Source organism: Globicephala melas, chromosome 17 (genome assembly GCF_963455315.2).
Source record: "Globicephala melas chromosome 17, mGloMel1.2, whole genome shotgun sequence".
In the NCBI taxonomy this organism is placed as follows: domain Eukaryota; kingdom Metazoa; phylum Chordata; class Mammalia; order Artiodactyla; family Delphinidae; genus Globicephala; species Globicephala melas.
The window spans coordinates 22,614,157-22,635,348 of record NC_083330.1 but is presented as its reverse complement, the minus strand read 5'-3'; the positions used below and the strand labels follow the sequence as shown (position 1 = coordinate 22,635,348).

General features: G+C 37.8%; 1 pseudogene; it reads left to right on the top strand.

Annotated features, from left to right (window-relative positions):
- The first annotated feature begins 665 nt into the window (after nt 1-665).
- Nucleotides 666-21,192, top strand: part of LOC115843350 (CDK5 and ABL1 enzyme substrate 2-like) — a 36,866-nt pseudogene continuing 16,339 nt past the window's right edge.

Here is a 21,192-nt window from a genome sequence, read left to right as displayed (position 1 = left end):
GTGGCTAACACCACTCTTTATATGAGTTCCCTGATTTTAACAGAGATGATGGGATGCCAGAGTATCAGAGACCAAGTGGCCAACTGACAAGGACAAAGTAGGCACATTTCCTAGAAAGGCCAGTAGGGACATAATAGTAATCCGAACACTTTGGTCCATAGGGACCACTGACTGTAGCTAATTGATCACAGTGTCCCTAGGAATAAAATAGATGGGAAGTCTGTAAGAACACTGCTTGAAACTAAGCATGTTCATAGTCCCAGAGTATCTTGGGTTTATTGAAGGAAAAGGAAAGGTCAGGTATCCTTAAAGGGAAGGTCAAGTTCACCTGAGGAAGAAACCTGCAGTATTGTCATAAGTATACACTGTGAATCTATCTTCAAGCCTGCATAAATTTAGCAGAGTGAAAGTGCACTAGGGAAAAATACCCAGACCTTTGGGAATTATTAAATACTGCTTCTGGATTGTTGCTAATTTCGATGACCCAAAATACCATGGTGGCTGTGGTCAGGTGATATACATGGATGTACCTCACAATGCAGATGTGACTCACAGAGTACCCAGTTAGTTCATAGGCACACTGTGTTGTTTCACTAGTATCTCGATGTATAATTGGATTAGAAATACTTGGCACCTGGAAGAATCTCCACACTTGCCTTGGGGTCATGGGGTAAGAGCCATTATGGTGGGAGGGGCAAATGGAAACTTCTGAATTTTTCTGCTCCTTACCAAGGTAGTAAACCAGTAGCAATGTCACATCTCTAGGGGGATTTTCAGATATTAGTGACACTGTCAAAGACTTAAAAAATGAGAGGTGGTGATATGTATCATATCATATCGTTCCTTAACTTGCCTGCTTGTCCTATGCAGAGGTTGAATGGATTTTGGAGAATGGCTGTGGATCCTTGTAAACCTTACCAGGTGGAGATCTGCAGTATGTAGTATTTTTACTGAAGAAAATTAGCATATCTCCTGGCACTTGATATACATTTATGACCTGGTCAAGACTTTTTCTCTGTATCTTAAGGACCACCAGAAGCTGTTTGCTTTTACCTGGCAGAGACAACAATATACCATCACCAAGTTGCCTGCCTGTGTCAACCCTCCTGCTTTCTCTGCCACAGTATGGTCTCCAGAGGCCATGATTGCACTGATATTTGACAAAATGTTATAATAATCCACTACATTGAGGACATTATGCTGACTGAATATAATATGCACAGAGTAGTGGGTATTTTTCATGCCTGAGTAAGACCTATGTGAACCAGAGGGTGGGAGATAAGCCCCACAGAATTTCAGAAGACTGCCATCTTAGTGAAGATTTAGAAACCCAATGGGCAGGAGTGTGTTGAGACATCTCCTCGAAGGTGGAGGACAAGTTGCTGTACCTTGCACTACCTATAAAGAAGAAAAGAAAAGGCATATTTGGTAAGCCTCTTTCTTTTTCAATTTAAATTTTAGATTTACAGAAAACATGAGCAGATAGAACAGAGGATTCCCCAATACTCCCTGCCCCTCCATCCCCACATCTTGTTCTCCTTGCTATTAATGACTTGCATTAGTGTGGTACACTTGCTACAGTTAACGAACCAACCTCGATATATTATTATTAACTAACATCCATCATTTATTCAAATTTCCTTAGTATTAACCTAATGTCCTTTTTCTGTTTCAGGATCAGTATAACACATTACATTTCATTGTTATGTCTCCTCAGGCTTCTCTTGATTGTGATAGTTTCTCATATTTTCTTTGTTTCCAATGACTTTGACAATTTTGTTGAGTACTGTTTAGATATTTTGCATTATATCCCTTAATTGGGATTTGTCTGGTAATTTTCTCATAATTAGACTGGGGCTATGGATTTTGCAGAGGAAAACCGCAGAGGTAAAATGCCATTCTCATCACATCATATCAAGGATTTACACTATCAACATGACTTATTGCTGTTGCTGTTGACCTTGATCACCTGGCTGATCAGATTTCTCCACTGTAAAGTTCCTCCTATTGCTTTCCTGCTTGTACTCCTCGAAATGAAGTTGCCGTGCACAGCATCCTCCTTGAGGATGAAATAGCTACATAAATTATTTGGAATCCTTCTATGCTGTGCGCAGGATTTCTGTAGTTGCGGTGAGCGGGGGCTACTCTCCGTTGCGGAGCACAGGCTCCAGGTGCACGGGCGTCAGTAGTTGTGGCACGTGGGCTCAGTAGTTGTAGATCGTGGGCTCTAGAGAGCAGGCTCAGTAGTTGTTGCACACGGGTTTAGTTGTTCTGCGGCATGCAAGATCTTCCCAGACCGGGGCTCAAATCCGTGTCCCCTGCATTGGTAGGCAGATTCTTAACCACTGCGCCACCAGGGAAGTCCCTCCCCCACTGATTCTCAAATTGATTAATTAAATAATTTCACTGTGGACTTATAGCTATTTATTCTGTACTATGGGTTGTAAGCCAATTCTATTTCATTGATCTTGATGCTTAGATTTTTCCATTTTTGGCCCCTGGGAGTTCTTTCATTTGGGTCCTTTGTTCCTTTGACATTCCCTCATCACTGTGTTTTGTTTGTTTGTTTGAGTACAGTACTTCCTTACATTCTGGCATTACAAGATGCTCCGGGTTTATTTTGTGTTTAATTTTGCTTAAATCAGTACTTTTGACAATGTGACTGTCTAATACCTATTAATATTTTAGTTAAAACATATAGTAAACACTTAGTATGTACTAAGTGCTTTGTTGCATGCTGGGTGTAATGCTATCTATTTTTATCTATAAGCAGGTAATAATCATCTTGATTATCACTCACATTTTTAAGCTCCTTTGCTTTTTACAAAGCTCCCCCCCCCCACATACATTAGCTCATTTTTAAACCTCACACAATTTTTCTATGATAGATATGGTAGGAATTAATTATGATATCTGTTTCACAGATGAAGAACCTGATCTAGACTTTTAATAGATTTTTTTTAAAGGACAAATGAAACTCTAGTTTATTTTAGTGAGTGCAGCCTCTTTTGAATGTATGCAGCCGTTTGTTCAGATTCCCTCTTAATCAATTTTACAGAGAGTTTTCCTGATTAATGCAACATTGTGAGCACAATGAATTTACATTTTGTTCTCTTACAGATTTATTCTTCATTCCCCTTCTCATTCCGAGCCATGAAAATAATAGAAAGATTTAGTTACATAAAGCCTTGGCTTATTTCAGTTTACTTTCGAATATGATGATGTAAATTGGAGAAAACTCTATGGAATATATTATGATTGCTCCCTTTTTAAGCATAAAATTTTCTAAGAAGTGAAATAAAATTCCAGTATCACAATAAGTAAAATATTTGATGTAAACTAAGAATGTCAATAAACTTGTGAGTTATGGCACCAAATATGTTTTGACAAACACAATTGTGTAGAGACTTTAAAGATTTTAGTACAGTTCTTGTCTTGTAAAATATGAATGCATCACTTTACGGTGAACTTATGATGTTGCAATGATCTCCTTTCAAATGTCTCACTTTGGAAGGAGCTTGACTTAACTTTTTGTCTCTCTTTATTTTTGGATATAGATCCTATAACTTCATGCATAACTCATATGTTTTCTTATAGGACTCTGTTTGATGGACTTTGAAATTACAGATCATGATCTTCCTTTTACTCAGAGGCAAACCCTTTCTTTACTCTGCACTGCACTCTAGTGTTTGCTTGTTGGCGTCCAGGGAGAGTGCTGAGGTGTGATTTTTACTACAGTGACCTGTACTATGAATAGCTTCAGAGAAGCATTAGGGAATATTCTGGGAAGAGTGCATAGCTGAACTCTATAGGCTCTAGCTGAGCTGTCCCACTGAGCTATAGATAAAAGATGACCACATTTAGACACTTTAATTGAACTGCTTTTGGCTTTCTCCAGGTTTTATGAGAAAAGGGCCTTACAATACTCAGAAGTAAAAACTATGCTGTCACCATGTTCAGAATGCAGAAACTGAGTTTTATCTCAAGTGGAAATATTTTGAACTACATTTAAGGTTGGTTTGTTTGTCGCTTCAAATAGTTTTCCGGAACCACTATCTTTTGGAGACTCCATTCATTTTTCCTGCTAGTTTTTGACCTGATTTAAGGGGAATGGCAATATATGGAAATCTACCCTTCCATTATCACTGCTTATCTTTGGAGCATCATGGATATGTGCTAGGTGGTTCCTCATAGGGACACACTTTTTGGAATAAAACTGAAACCTTATGCTAGAAACAATTTTCTATTGAAGAATCTGTGACATGTTTGTAGGACCAAACCTGGACAAACCATAAATGTGATAGGTAAAAAGCAGAGTCAGATTTGCAGCCCAGGTTTATCAACACAATGAACTGGGTGATTTCTTGACATATGACAAACTCATTTACTGTCTGTCCAGGAAACAATCTGACATTTTCCCAGGAATCTTACGTGCATTTTAAAAGATTTAAGTAATATATGGCCAGAGCATTCAGTGTCAGTAGTTGCAGAAGATTAATCAGTTTTAGATTAATCTAATCTATTCAAGGGATTTAATTCATCAAAATTTATTGATCTCCAACTATGTGCCATACGCCTTCCATGAGGTAGAGGATATGAATAATCTGTTTTCAAAGGACCCAGAGTCTTTTCATAAAAAAAATTTAAATAATAATTCAAGGGAGATTATTAGTATAATAGTAATCAAAGTAAATCTAACAGAAGAGTGACTATTTCCAACTAGCAATCAAATGGCTTCACGGAGGAGAGAAAGTGTTGTTTATAAAGTTCCAACTTTACGTAGTCCACATAACAATGGTATGATCCCCATTTTACATGAAAGAAAATGAACCTAGAAAAGTTAAGTACTTGCCTAGTATCATAAAATTAAGCCAGGTATTTAAAAGGGAGTTGAGGCTAAATAACGAGTACAAACAGATGCATTGTACTTTTCTCTCTGCCATGTGTGTTTAAAATTATACATAATTATACATATACACTGCTGGTAAGAATAATTCCAAAACCTCTTTCTCTTTTCAACTAACCATTATCAGGGTCCAAAAACAGAGATGGCAAACCAACCTATAAAATTGTTATTATTATATCCATTTCACATATGAGAAAATGGGGACTTAAAATGTGTTAAGTGACTTGCTTGTTATTAAGCAAACAAATGGATCCAGAATTTGTATGTGGGTCTTTTTTAACCTCTTTATTATGGATATATATATATATATATAGTTTTGCTTTTCTTTTTTAAAAGGTTGTGTTATAAACACTTAACATGAGATCTACACTGTTAACAAATTTTTAAGTGCATAATACAGTATTGTTAACTATGGGCACAATGTTGTACAGCAGGTATCTAGAACTTTTATATCTTGCTTAACTGAAATTTTATGCATGTTGATGATCAGTTCCCCACTGCCCCCTCTCTGCAGTCCCTGGTCACCACAATTCCACTTTGATTCCAGGAATTTGACAATTTTAGAGACCTCATATGAGGGGGATCATGCATGTCCTTCTGTGACTAGCTTGTTTCAATTAGCACGATGTCCTCCAGTTTCATCCATATTGCTGCATATAGCAGGATTTCCTTCTCCTTTAAGGTTGAATAATATTCCATTGTATGTATATGCCACATTTTCTTTATCCGTTTATCCATAGATAGACCTTTAGGTTATTTCCACATTTTGGCTATTATGAATAATGCTGCAATGAACATGGGAGCGCATATATATCTTTGAGATCTTGATTTTAATTATTTTGGTTAAATCCCAGAAATGGGATTGCTGGATCATATGGTAGTTCTATTTTTAAATTTTTTTGAGGAAACTTCATACTATTTTCCATAGCAGCTGCATCATTTTACATTCCCACCAGTTGTGTATTGTGGGTAATTTTAAGCACTCATTGTAGACAGAAAAGTACAGTGCATCTGCATGTACCCATTATTCAGCCCCAACACTCGTTAGCTCACAGCCACACTTGCATTTAATCAAACTTCCTTTACAACTCTGCATACCGAATTGTTTTGAAGCAAATCCCGTACATAATATTTCACGCATAAACATTTGAGTATGTGTCTCTGAAAGAAAAAAACTCTTGTTAATGAACCCAGTCATGGTGCCATTTTCATACATAAGAAAACCTAGTTATGTCTTTTTTTTTTAAACATCTTTATTGGGGTATAATTGCTTTACAATGGTGTGTTAGTTTCTGCTTTATAACAAAGTGAATCAGTTATACATATACATATGTTCCCATATGTCTTCCCTCTTGCGTCTCCCTCCCTCCCACCTTCCCTATCCCACCCCTCCAGGCAGTCACAAAGCACCGAGCCAATATCCCTGTGCCATGCGGCTGCTTCCCACTAGCTATCTACCTTACTACGTTTGTTAGTGTGTATATGTCCATGACTCTCTCTCGCCCTGTCACAGCTCACCCTTCCCCCTCCCCATAACCTCAAGTCCGTTCTCTAGTAGGTCTGCGTCTTTATTCCTGCCTTACCCCTAGGTTCTTCATGACATTTTTTTTCTTAAATTCCATATATATGTGTTAGCATACGGTATTTGTCTTTTTCTTTCTGACTTACTTCACTCTGTATGACAGACTCTAGGTCTATCCACCTCATTACAAATAGCTCAATTTCGTTTCTTTTTATGGCTGAGTAATATTCCATTGTATATATGTGCCACATCTTCTTTACCTAGTTATGTCTTACATCATCAAATATCTAGTCAGTATTTTCTCATACATGTTTTATTTCATTTTTGTTTGTTTATAGACATTATGTTGCTGGTTTGTTCTAATTGGGATTCCAACAGGGTGCACCAATGCATTCTGTTAGTACGTCTCATGGATATTTTAATTTCATAGGCTACCTTAACTTATATTAAAAAAATTTTGAGATTGATCTGTTGAAAAAATTGAGTAATTTGTCTTGTGACCTTTCCTGCTTTCTGGATATCGCTGATTGTACTCTCATTTTTTAAAGAAAACCTCTTTCTCTATTCCCCGTGTATTTCCTGTACTGGTGGTTAGATCAAGAGGCTGGATCCATATTTAGGTTACATTTTTGGCAAGACTACTTCATAAATGGTGTTCTAAACTTCCATCGAGAGGCATAATGTCCAGTTATCTACTGCTGTGGCGTTAGGTGCCACTGAGGATCATTTCCCAGGTCCAGAGTTTACTTTGGGGTTTGCAAAATGGTAATATTCCAATTATGTAATTACATCTTTATATGGTAGTTGGAATACCTCCATAGAAAGAATTTTTTCTCATCAACTTTTGAATACCCTGAGGTATAGTTTTTACTATAAAAACAAGTAATCTGTATGATTCTTTCCCTTTATTTATCAGTTTTTAGAACAAGGAGTTGGTTTCCTAGCATCCTCCAAAGGTGATCTTTTTTTAAAACATGATCATTGGAATTCCTGGATTTTTTACGTATTTTATTGATTTCAACCCACTGATGGTTTTACTCTTATTGGTGCTGAGGATGACTCATCTTTGTGCAGTGGGAGCCACTTTAAGATGTTTCATGAGTCCTTTTGACACTATTCCAATAATTTTTGATAACTTCCTTGTTTTCTGGAATGACAAAATACTAAGATTCATCTTGTAAATTGCCTGCCCCGACTTTTATATCTGTCTCCTTTACATGTTACCTCTCATCACATATAAGTAATAATTTTATTTAAATATAGCTTAATCTCCCATTGTATGTGCATATATACACACACACATATACACACACAGACTCCCTTTTTCAGATAAATGGTAATACAATATATAGTATACATGTTGCTTATACTACTTGTTGTTTTCATTTAACAATATATCCTGGAGATCACATATTAGAAAGCACTCTTTTTTTTTTTTTTTTAACCAGCTGTATGGTGCTCCATAGTAAGTATCTCAAAGTTAATTCAATTCATCATGTATTAATGGACATTTAGGTTGTTTCTGGTTTTTACCTTTTTAAATCATGCAGTAAATATCCATGTGTATACATATTTTCATGTTTATCTTTTAGATAGATTCCTAGAGAAGGGCAAAACATAAAAACATATGTAAAATCATTAAATAATGCCAAATTGCCCTCCATTGAGTTCATAACATTTTGCATTCTTTTTAGAAACACATATGTGCCTGTTTCCTCTTAGTCTTACCAACTAAATGTGTGATCACACTCTTGATTTTTTGTCAGTGTGATAAATAAGATATATCTGTGTAATATTAATTTGTATTTCTCTTATTATGAACTATTTTTTAAATTATGAGACATATAGAGTCCTAAACGTATGAGAAACTGCATTGCCTGTATTGCCTTTTCTACTCACATCTCTAGCCTGTTTTTCTTTTTTTTTTTTAACATCTTTATTGGAGTATAATTGCTTTACAATGGTGTGTTAGTTTCTGCTTTATAACAAAGTGAATCAGCTATACATATACATATATCCCCATATCTCCCCCTTCTTGCGTCTCCCTCCCTATCCCACCCCTCTAGGTGGCCACAAAGCACTGAGCTGATCTCCCTGTGCTATGCGGCTGCTTCCCACTAGCTATCTATTTTACATTTGGTAGTGTATATATGTCCATGCCACTCTCTCACTTCGTCCCAGCTTACCCTTCCCCCTCTCTGTGTCCTCAAGTCCATTCTCTACATCTGCATCTTTATTCCTGTCCTGCCCCTAGGTTCTTCAGAACCTTTTTTTTTTAGATTCCATATATACGTGTTAGCATACGGTATTTGTTTTTCTCTTTCTGACTACACTCTGTATGACAGACTCTAGGTCCATCCACCTCACTACAGATAACTCAATTTCATTTTTTTTTATGGCTGAGTAATATCCCATTGTATATATGTGCCACATCTTCTTTATCCATTCATCTGTCGATGGACACTTAGGTTGCTTCCATGCCCTGTCTGGCCTGTTTTATAAATAGCATTGTTGTTATTTTAATTTTGCTTATGAAGTTGTATTTGCCATGCTTTTTTTTCTTTGGCTGTGCCACCATGCAGCATGTGGGATCTTAGTTCCTCTACCAGGGGTCGAACCCTTGCCCCCCACAGTGTAAGTGCAGAGTCCTAACCACTGGACCACCAGGGAAGTCCCTGCCATGCATGTTTAATCTTTATGTAGTCAAATTTACTAATGATTTTCCCTACTGCTTCAATATTTTGAGCAGGAAGAGAATTTTCCTTGCCTCTCAGTTATAAGGGTATTCACAAATGTTTGTACTTGTGTAAATTCATTTTTTATATTTAAATTTCTAATTCCTTTAGAATTTTCACTGATTTCTGGTGTCAGAAATGAATTCAATATCTATTATTTTCATGTACTTATCCAGTTATCCCAGCACCATTTATTAAAATGCCCATATTTCCCACTTGATTTGTGACTTCACCTTTGTTGAATACTACCAGCAATTGCATATATTTCTGGATTCTCTATTCTTTCTTATTGACCTGCCTGGCTACTCATATGCCAAGATCACACTGTGTTGATTATAGAGACCTTAGGATATGCTTATATATCTAATTGGGCCAGCAATCCCCTTGCCTCACTGTTGCTCTTCTTTTTCAAGTGAATGTAGGTTTTTGAACACCAAATTCAATTCCTTCAGTAAGATGTCACAAAAACAGAATGTTTAGACTCTTTTAAATAGGAAAATAAGAAAGTAAACCTGTGAAGGAATTTGATGGCAAAAATGAGTCAAGAATAATTTTGTTTTTGGTATTTGTTTTAATTAAAAGACTAAGAAGAACCAAGCCTACTGAGTCCACTTAGCTTTTTTTGTCTTCTATAGATCCCCTTAGAGAAGTGATGTATTATCCTGATTTAGCAATCAAAATTTCCATCGTGTAGATCCCTTGATTAGGTCTGATTGTGTTTGAAAACACTAGAAGAATTAAGATTTATTAGTGATAACACCCTTCTGACACCTGGCAGTAAAGCCCTGGATATCTGTGTAAGATCCAAAGCATGGTGATGTGGTTGCTATGTTGGAATATATTGGAGAATGTGTGTATCTGTGTGTGTGTGTGTGTGTGTGTGTGTACACATTCTTCACCACTATTCACTAGAATACAGTGAGGTTTAACGTTCATGTTGTCAGTCTCAAAAATTCAAAGATATTTCTTAACATGGTAATCTGAGGGGAGAAAACAATAATTATAATGTGTGGAGATCCTAATGTCTGACAGTTGTAGCTGCAAAGAATTTTACTAAGGAACTATTTGAGCAAAATGTTGGGTTTTCAGGTTGAGCATTTTTGTCATAAGTGATCCTGTTTTTAAAAGCTTGATTGTGGGTGGCTGGTGGTCGTAGGGCTCAGTCAGAGGATGGCCGCGGCCATGGCGGGTGGATCCCTGGGCCAGTCCCCTGGCCCTGCTGTCTGGGCTGCATCGCAGCCACTGCAGAGGTGAGGGGACTCGCAGCGCCGCCAGGCCGTGCTCTTCTTCCTCAACAACATCTCCCTGGATGGACTTCCTTCGAGTTTCTGGAAGACACGGTGGGATGTGCCTCCCTTCAAAGAACCAAACATACATCTGGATCCCCAAGACACAGAGGCCTGAAGAAGACTCACTTCATCAATAATATGAGGCAGTACGACTCCAGGAACAGCAGGATCATGCTCATCTGAGCCAAGCAATCCGTGTGTGTGGCCTTCTCTGTCTTGCCCTGTGGAGAAGGCCTGTGCGTGAGTGACCTGAGGGTGGACAGTCAGAAGCAGAGGCATCCATCTGGCGATGTTTCCATATCTTCTGAGATGGTCTTCCAGTTGGAAGACGTTGAGCTGGGGGAGGATGGAAAGGTTGTGTCTTACCAAGATCCTGTACCCCACCAACACTCTGGTCATGCTCAAGCTGGCCCACTGCCTCAGCCATGACTCAGAGTGCCCTGTGCTCTGCTGGGGTCCAGATGCAAACCTGTCCTGCCCAGGGTGGTGCTAGCTGGCTCAGAACTAGTGGCCGATGCAGGGGATTCCCTGTAGTACAATCCCAACCTCCTGGCTGACCCTCAGTGACCCTGTGGCAAGCACAAGTACGTCCTCATCTTCGCATCCTACATGACCACAGTGATAGAGTATGTGAAGCTCTCCCACCTCAAGAAGGACATGAAGGAGACCTTCTGGGAGAAGTTCCCGCACATCAATCTGATGCTGAGCAAGATTAGGAGTTGAAAATGAGAGAGGCAGAACTTGTCCCAGGAGTGTGTTTTGGACCCTGTGACAGTACCCATGGCCTATGTGTACTTTGAGAAGCTGGTCCTGCAGGGCAAACACAACAAGCAGAACTACAAGCTGCTGAAGAAACAGCAGATGAAAGAGCAAGGTAAAAGCCCACCAGACCAAATAAATGAAGAGGAAATAGGCAGTCTACCTGAAAAAGAATGATAGAAAAGATGATCTAAAATAATCTTGGATATAGAATGGAGAAAATACAAGAAATGTTTAAAAAGGACCTAGAAGAACTAAAGAGCAAACAAACAATGATGAACAACACAATAAATGAAATTAAAAATTCTCTAGAAGGAATAAATAGCAGAATAACTGAGGCAGAAGAACGAGTAAGTGACCTGGAAGATAAATAGTGGAAATAATTACCACAGAGCAAAATAAAGAAAAAAGAATGAAAATAGTTGAGGGCAGTCTCAGAGACCTCTGGGACAACATTAAATGCACCAACATTCGAATTATAGGGGTCCCAGAAGAAGAAGAGAAAAAGAAAGGGATGGAGAAAATATTTGAAGAGATTATAGTTGAAAACTTCCCTAATATGAGAAAGGAAATAGTTAATCAACTCCATGAAGCACAGGGAGTCCCATACAAGATAAATCCAAGGAGAAACATGCCAAGACACATATTAATCAAACTATCAAAAATTAAATACAAAGAAAAAATATTAAAAGCTGCAAGGGAAAAACAACAAATAACATACAAGGGAATCCCCATAAGGTTAACAGCTGATCTTTCAGCAGAAACTCTGCAAGCCAGAAGGGAGTGGCAGGACATATTTAAAGTGATGAAGGGGAAAAACCTAAAACCAAGATTACTGTACCCAGCAAGGATCTCATTCAGATTTGACGGAGAAATTAAAACTTTACAGACAAGCAAAAGCTAAGACAATTCAGCACCACCAAACCAGCTTTACAACAAGTGCTAAAGGAACTTCTCTAAGTAGGAAAAACACAAGAGAAGGAAAAGACCTACAAAAGCAAACCCAAAACAATTAAGAAAATGGTAAAAGGAACATACATATCGATAACTACCTTAAATGTAAATGGATTAAATGCTCCAACCAAAAGATATAGACTGGCTAAATGGATACAAAAACAAGACCTGTATATATACTGTCTACAAGAGACTCACTTCAGACCTATGTACATATACAGACTGAAAGTGATGGGATAGAAAAATATATTCCATGCAAATGGATATCAGAAGAAAGCAGGAGTAGCAATTCTCATATCAGACAAAATAGACTTTAAAATAAAGACTATTATAAGAGACAGAGAAGGACACTACATAATGATCAAGGGATCAATCTAAGAAGAAGATATAACAATTGTAAATATTTATGCACTCAACATAGGAGCACCTCAATACATAACACAAATGTTAACACTTATAAAAGGGGAAATTCACAGTAACACAATCATAGTAGAGGACTTTAAACCCCATTTGCACCAATAGATAGATCATCCAAATTGAAAACAAACAAGGAAACACAAGCTTTAAATGCTACATTAAACAAGATGGACTTAATTGTTATTTACAGGACATTCCATCCCAAAACAACAAAATACACTTTCTTCTCAAGTGCGCATGGAACATTCTCCAGGATAGATCATATCTTGGGTCACAAATCAAGCCTGAAGAAATTTAAGAAAATTGAAACTGTATCAAGTATCTTTTCTGACAACAGTGCTATGAGACTAGATGTCAATTGGAGGAAAAAATCTGTAAAAAATACAAACACATGGAGGCTAAACAATACACTACTTAATAACGAAGTGATCACTGAAGAAATCAAAGAGAAAATCAAAAAATACCTAGAAACAAATGACAATGAAAACACGATGACCCAAAATCTATTGGATGCAGCAAAAGCAGTTCTAAGAGGGAAGTTTATAGCAATATGATCCTACCTCAAGAAACAAGAAACCTCTCAAATAAACAACCTAACCTTACATCTAAAGCAATTAGAGAAAGAAGAACAAAAAAACCCCAAAGTTAGCAGAAAGAAAGAAATCATAAAGATCAGATCAGAAATAAATGAAAAAGAGATGAAGGAAACAAAAGCAAAGATCAATAAGACCAATAGCTGGTTCTTTGAGAAGATAAACAAAATTGATAAACCACTAGCCAGACTCATTAAGAAAAAAAGGGAGAAGATGCAAATCAAGAGAATTAGAAATTGAAAAGGAAAAGTAAAAGCTGATACTGCAGAAATACAAAGGATCATGAGAGATTACTAGAAGAAACTCTATGCCAATAAAATGGACAACCTGGAAGAAATGGACAAATTCTTAGAAAAGCACAACCTTCTGAGATTGAACAAGGTAAAAATAGAAAATATATACAGACCAATCACAAGCACTGAAATTGAAACTGTGATTAAAAATCTTCCAACAAACAAAAGCCCAGGACCAGATGGGTCACAGGTGAATTCTATCAAATATTTAGAAAGAGTTAACACCTATCCTTCTCAAACTCTTCCAAAATATAGCAGAGGGAGGAACACTCCAAAACCCATTCTACGAGGCCACCATCACCCTGATACCAAAACCAGACAAAGATGTCACAAAGAAAGAAAACTACAGGCCAATATCACTGATGAACATAGATGCAAAAGTGCTTCCCTGGTGGCGCAGTTGTTGAGAGTTCGCCTGCCGAAGCAGGGGACACGGGTTCGTGCCCCGGTCCGGGAAGATCCCACATGCAGCGGAGTGGCTGGGCCCGTGAGCCATGGCTGCTGAGCCTGCGCGTCTGGAGCCTGTGTTCCGCAACGGGAGAGGCCACAACAGTGAGAGGCCCGCGTACTGCAAAAAAAAAAAACCAAAAACAAAACAAAACAAAATCCTCAACAAGATACTAACAAACAGAATCCAACAGCACATTAAAAGGTTCATACACCATGATCAGTGGGGTTTATCCCAGGAATGCAAGGATTCTTTAATATATGCAAATCAATCAATGTGATAAACCATATTAACACACTGAAGGATAAAAACCATATGATCATCTCAATAGATGCAGAAAAAGCTTTCAATAAAATTCAACACCTATTTACGATAAAAACTCTCCAGAAAGTAGGCATAGAGGGAACTTACCTCAACATAATAAAGGCCATATATGACAAACCCACAGCCAACATTGTTCTCAATGGTGAAAGACTGAAACCATTTCCTCTAAGATCAGGTAGAAGACAAGGTTGTCCATTCTCACCATTGTTATTCAACATAGTTTTGGAAGTTTTAGCCACATCAACCAGAGAAGAAAAAGAAATAAAAGGAATCCAACTCAGAAAAGAAGAAGTAAATCTGTCACTGTTTGCAGATGACATGATACTATACATAGAGAATCCTAAAGATGCTCCCAGAAAACTACTAGAGCTAATCAATGAATTTGGTAAAGTAGCAGGATACAAAATTGATGCATAGAAATCTCTTGCATTCCTGTACACTAAATATAAGAAATCTGGAATAGAAATTAAAGAACCACTCCCATTTACCATTGCAAAAAAAAGAATAAAATACCTAGGAATAAACCTACCTAAGGAGACAAAAGATGTATATGAAGAAAACTATAAGACACTGTTGAAAGTAATTAAAGATGATACAAACAGATGGAGAGATATACCATGTTCTTGGTTTGGAAGAATCAACATCGTGAAAATGACTATACTACCCAAAGCAATCTACAGATTCAATGCAATCCCTATCAAGCTACCACGGGCATTTTTCACAGAACTAGAACAAAAAATTTCACAATTTGTATGGAAACACAAAAGACCCTGAATAGCCAAAGCAATCTTGAGAAAGAAAAACGGAGCTGGAAGAATCAGGCTTCCGGACTTCAGACACTACAAAGCTACAGTAATCAAGACAGTATGGTACTGGCACAAAAACAGAAATATAGATCAATGGATAGAAAGCCCAGAAATAAACCCACGCACATATGGTAACCTTAACTTTGATAAAGGAGGCAAGAATATACAATCAAGAAAAGGCAGCCTCTTCAATAAGTGGTGCTGGGAAATGTAAAAGCATGAAATGAGAACACTCCCTAACACCATACACAAAAATAAACTCAAAATGGATTAAAGACCTAAATGTAAGACCAGACACTATAAAACTCTTAGAGGAAAACATAGGCAGAACATTCTATGACATAAATCACAGCAAGATCCTTTTTGACCCATCTCCTAGAGAATTGGAAATAAAAACAAAAATAAACAAACGGGACCTAAGGAAACTTAAATGCTTTTGCATAGCAAAGGAAACCATAAACAAGACCAAAAGACAACCTTCAGAATGGGAGAAAATATTTGCAAATGAAGCAACTGACAAAGGATTAATCTCCAAAATACACAAGCAGCCCTTGCACCTCCATATCAAAAAAACAAACAACCCAACCCAAAAATGGGCAGAAGACCTAAATAGACATTTCTCCAAGGAAGATATACAGATTGCCAACAAACACATGAAAGGATGCTCAACATCACTAATCATTAGAGAAATGCAAATCAAAACTACAATGAGGTATCACCTCACACCAGTCAGAAGGAGCATCACCAGAAAATCTACAAACAATAAATGGAGGAGAGAGTGAAGAGTAAAGGGAGCCCTCTTGCACTGTTGGTGGGAATGTAAATTGATACAGCCACTAAAGAGAACAGTATGAAGGTTCCTCAGAAAACTAAAAATAGAACTACCATACAACCCAGCAATCCCCTACTGGGCATATACCCTGAGAAAACCATAATTCAAAAAGAGTCATGTAACACAATGTTCATTGCAGCACTATTTACAATAACCAGGACATGGAAGCAACCTAAGTGTCCATTGACAGATGAATGGATAAAGAAGATGTGGCACATATATACAATGGAATATTACTCAGTCATAAAAAGAAACGAAATTGCATTATTTGTAGTAAGGTGGATGGACCTAGAGTCTGTCATACAGAGTGAAGTAAGTCAGAAAGAGAAAAACAAATACCGTACGCTAACACGTATATATGGAATCTAAAAAAAAAAAAAAAAAAGGTTCTGAAGAACCTAGGGGCAGGACAGGAATAAAGATGCAGATGTAGAAAATTAAGGGGCTTGAGGACACGAGGAGGGGGAAGGGTAAGCTGGGACGAAGTGAGAGAGTGGCATGGACATATATACACTACCAAGCGTAAAATAAATAGCTAGTAGGAAGCAGCCGCATAGCACAGGGAGTTCAGCTCAGTCCTTTGTGACCACCTAGAGGGGTGGGATAGGGAGGGTGGGAGGGAGGGAGACCCAAGAGGGAAGAGAATACATATACATATACATATACATATATATATATATATGTATATGTATAACTGATTCACTTTGTTGTAAAGCAGAAACTAACACACCATTGTAAAGCAGTTATACTACAATAATGATGTAAAAAATAAAAGCTTGATTGTACTTGAGTACAGTATCTGTCTGATATCTGAATTATTTTTGTGATGAGTGAGAGGAAGCATCCTTGCAGGTTAAAAAAAACAATGACTAAAACAGTTGATGAGAAAAAAAGTAACACATCTCCTGTTATTTTGGAATCGAATATTGAAGCAGAGAAGTGGTCTCATAATTTTGGCATTTCACCAATTTATGATACTAAAAACTGATTATTAAGTACACTTATCACATGCCAAGCACTGTATAGGTCATTATGGATATATGTCAAAGTAAGTTAGGGAGACAGAGACAGGTAATGAACAAGACAATAGAGAGGTGATGCTGTGGAAATGCAGTATAGGCAGACACTAACTGTGCTTGGTGATATAGGGAGGACACAAAAGTAGATACGAATGTCCAACTTGAAACTTCTGAAGCATTTACTTTTGAAATTTCTTACATTTAAGGGGCCTCACTAATTTTAATCATCTGGTGCTGTTCTAGCATGAATTTTATTTTTTTTTAATCATGAGATTATTTCCTCTTTTCTCAAAATGATGATCAGGTCTCTTTTTTAAGCCAATTATTGTAACATCAACAGGTCAGATGTTTTTTTTCAAAAAGGAATTCATCTACCCCTACCCGATCTGCTCCCTTCCCTCTATTTCGTGTTTCAGTTAACAGAGTCACCACTTATGATGTAGTCTAAACAGACACCTCAAATTGAACCCATAGCTAATACTCCTCCAACTCCTATATTCAAAAGTCTTGAAGTCTTGATAATTCTCTGTGAAATATTTGTTGAGTATGTCCCCTGCTTTCAACTCCAATAACAACTGTTTTTGTATTTCTTCTGTATTCTTGCAATCCATTGAACTGGTCACCCTAATATTGTTGCTGCCATAAATACCTGTCAAAATTGAGTTAGTATAAAATCATTCCACAGCATGAACCCTTTTACACAAGTTCCAGTAATGTCCTTCCAAACCTGGCCAATCTCCAGCCACTTAACGATACCTCATGATGGCATCCTCCCATCTCATCACCATTCTAATCTTAGCGTTATGGTCTCCTTACCCCGAATGACTTTGCTGTTCACTAAATATACTGGGTATCTTCAGGTCATCATGACTTTTAAACATTCTCTTCTATGCTTGAAATGCCACTTCCTTACATTTCTGCCTCTTAAATTTCTCCTCTTATTTGAGGTCACACTGAAAGACTGACATCTTTGAAGAGAAGGGCATGTATACGTATTTAAATACATACATATATAATTTTTTTCCCTTGCACTTTGCACTTAGTCCAGTGTTTAGTGCATAGTAAGGACTCAATAAAAATTGTAAAACAAACATTAACCCAGGTGGCTACAGGGAAACATATTGATCTGAAGGGGTACATTACTCATGGTCCCAATGGGAAACAGAGATGCACTTAGACGAAATTCTGATGAGTAGTTAGAGAAGGGACTATTTACAAAGTATGGTTAAGCAAACCAATGAAGGTTGTTCAGGCTCTAGCTACCAGCAAAAGAAGCTAATGCCACTCCTAGGCCTGAAGGGATGAGGGGAGAAAATAGACTTTTTAACAGAGTCCAGTGAAAGCTGGAGGTGTGAAGGGACTTCCAGGGTAGCTGCAGAGACATCTGACCACTGCCAGAATTATGGCCCCAAAGCAAGTGGCAGTGAGGGAGATATTCCTGACCTGTCTTCTCTCATGCTCAGATTTCCTGGTGATGCCTCCCATTGGCTAAGTCCAACCAGAAGCCAGAGAACAGGAGAGCACAGATGATAGTCTGCGTGGGACAGTCCGTCATGACACAAAACTGAACTTGGAAGGGCAGAGAACAGAATGGGCAGTACAATCAGAGAATAAGCAGAATTAGAAACGTTCTCAAACCTTAATATTAAATGATGGATGCCGACCAGTCTCTGGAGAACTATGCTTATGACACAGCCTCCAGTAACTAACTTGCCTGGGAACACATACCTTAATTAAATATCTTCCTTATCCACACCCTGTAACAGCAACAGCAAAGATGACAATAGTGACAGTAACAATTACCACTTACTACGTGCCAGATGCTGTGTTAAACACTTCACTCATTTTGTCATTTATGCCTCATAACAGTCCCCGTTTTGCGAATGCGAAATAGTCACAGAGGTCAAGTAATTTGCCAGAGGTGCAACTAGTTAGTAGAGGAGCCGAAGTTTGAAACCAGGTTAATGACTCCAAAGTCTTTTAATTCCTAAACTGTATCAGTGCAGGGAGACTCAATATTCTGTTCAATAGGAAGCCATAGCATCTTCCAGTAGAATTGTGCAAGGTGAAATTCTCCCCTGAGGCATCTGGCAGGAAATTGTGACTAGTGTCTGTGCAAAGGAGACCTAGGGAAGAAGCTGCTGTTTTTGACGTAAGTGCAAAGATAGATTATTTTACTTTCAATGAGAAAAAGAAAGATAAAAATGCTAATCAAATCTACTGAGCATCAGTTACCTGGGAGGGTTTTAATTAGAAAATCTCAGTGAAAGTGCCTAATGAAACCATAGCACTATAATTTAATATAGAGACATGTTGGTAATTAAATGATAATGTAGAATAAATCCTTCACCTAATAGGTTTAATTCTGTTTTTACATTGTGCATTAATGGAGTGTCCCCCTGCCCAATATATTAGCGCCTAGCAGAGATAGGATACTTTATCTATTTATCCACTAAAAAACTTGATTTGGTACCATAGAAAAGTGCCATTCCTTTCCTTTGCCTTCCTCATGAACTAGAGCTATTTAGGTGTGTTTTGTCTTGTCAATTAGGGCAATCTAAGCAAAAGAGACAAATGTTCTCTTCTTACTTCTTCAGCTCATGTAGTTTGAATACATGTTTTGTATTCATAGAGGAATACATGTATTCCTAATACATGTATTCATAGAGGGAACTGGACCTCACAGAGTCAGGACTGGTCCATCCAGGTCTCTGCTTCCTCCAGGTCCCTTTGGAGGAGAGAAGTTGAGAGGCTGGAGAGAAGCCTGGCATGCTGGGTCATCTTTGCAGGACTCAGGGCTTTGTGACAACCAAAACACCAAAATGGGAGCCCTAACTCACTGAGCAGGGCTCTATACCACACCCACATTTCTGCCTTGTTTTGGTGTGAGCAGCATGGATACCCAAGGTCCCAGGTTAAAATTTTTTTGGTAATAAACTTCTGAGTCCTTGGCACTTCCAATTCTTGAAGGAGCTGGAAGAAACTGTTAAACTTACTGCTTAATTATTTCTCCAGGAAGTAAAAGGCATGCATCATCACTTAGGATGACTGCCAGCCAGCCCAACAGATGTTTTGCCAGTTTCTGAATTTTTCAGGGGGACATGTTTAGATTTATGCTATTCATTTGCAGTCTAGTTGATGCGTTTCCACTTAGATTCTTATCAGTTTGTTATTAGACAGCATGTTCACTTCCATGTTTTATTAAAAAAACTGCTGATAGAGTGATAATTCTTAGCTATATTGGCGCCTAAGTTGTTAAAGAAGTTAGAATTATTAATTTAAAAAGCATAATTTTTGGTTTTTTAAAGCAATTTAAAGGAAAAATACTTTTGTATAAAGGATATTATTTTGCTTTTTGTTCTCAGTGTAATGCCCCATAAATTATTTTCGTGTGGAAAGCTCTGGCAAACTTTATTACAATTGACACATTTTCAAGGAGAAGATGAATAATTCAAACATTCTGGAATTGCAAAAGCACCATTTCTTGCTCTCTGTCTGTCAAAACATTTTCATTTAATAGACTTTTATATTCTTTTTTCCATTTTTTTGGTATGATAAGGATACCTTGTCTTAAGTCTACTTAGGTGATATCATGTGAATTTCTAATTGAAACCCTTTCCTTTTACACTTAATTTCTTTGGAAGCAGGAATAAGGCACGCAGATTCATTACCATCACTTAGCATCCTTCCTTGATCCTGTTGGTGTGTACAATCCAATCTCTCCACCTTTCTCCCTCTTAGAAAATGTGTGCTTCCTTTAGCATTTTTCCCCTTATTTATTTTATAGTCTATTAGAGTTTGAGCCTCAAACAGTTATGAAGAAAACCATTTGAAGGTTTAAGTCATTTCTTTTTTTTTTTTTTAAGAATCAATTTTATTTATTTATTTATTTTTGGCTGTGTTGGGTCTTTGTTGCTGCGCGCGGGCTTTCCCTAGTTGTGGTGAGCAGGGGCTACTCTTCTTTGCTGTGTGTGGGCTTCTCTCATTGCGGTGGCTTCTCTTGTTGTGGAGCATGGGCTCTAGGTGCTCAGGCTTCAGTAGTTGTGGTTCATGGGCTCAGTAGTTGTGGCTCACGGGCTCTAGAGCGCAGGCTCAGTAGTTGTAGTGCACGGGCTTCGTTGCTCGGCGACATGTGGGAACTTCCTAGACCAGGGCTCAAACCCGTGTCCCCTGCGTTGGCAGGCGGATTCTCAACCACTGCGCCACCAGGGAAGCCCTGAAATCATTTTTATTTAACCTAAAATTTAGATGAATTATGAAATTTTCAACATGGGCTCCTGCATACAATAGACTGT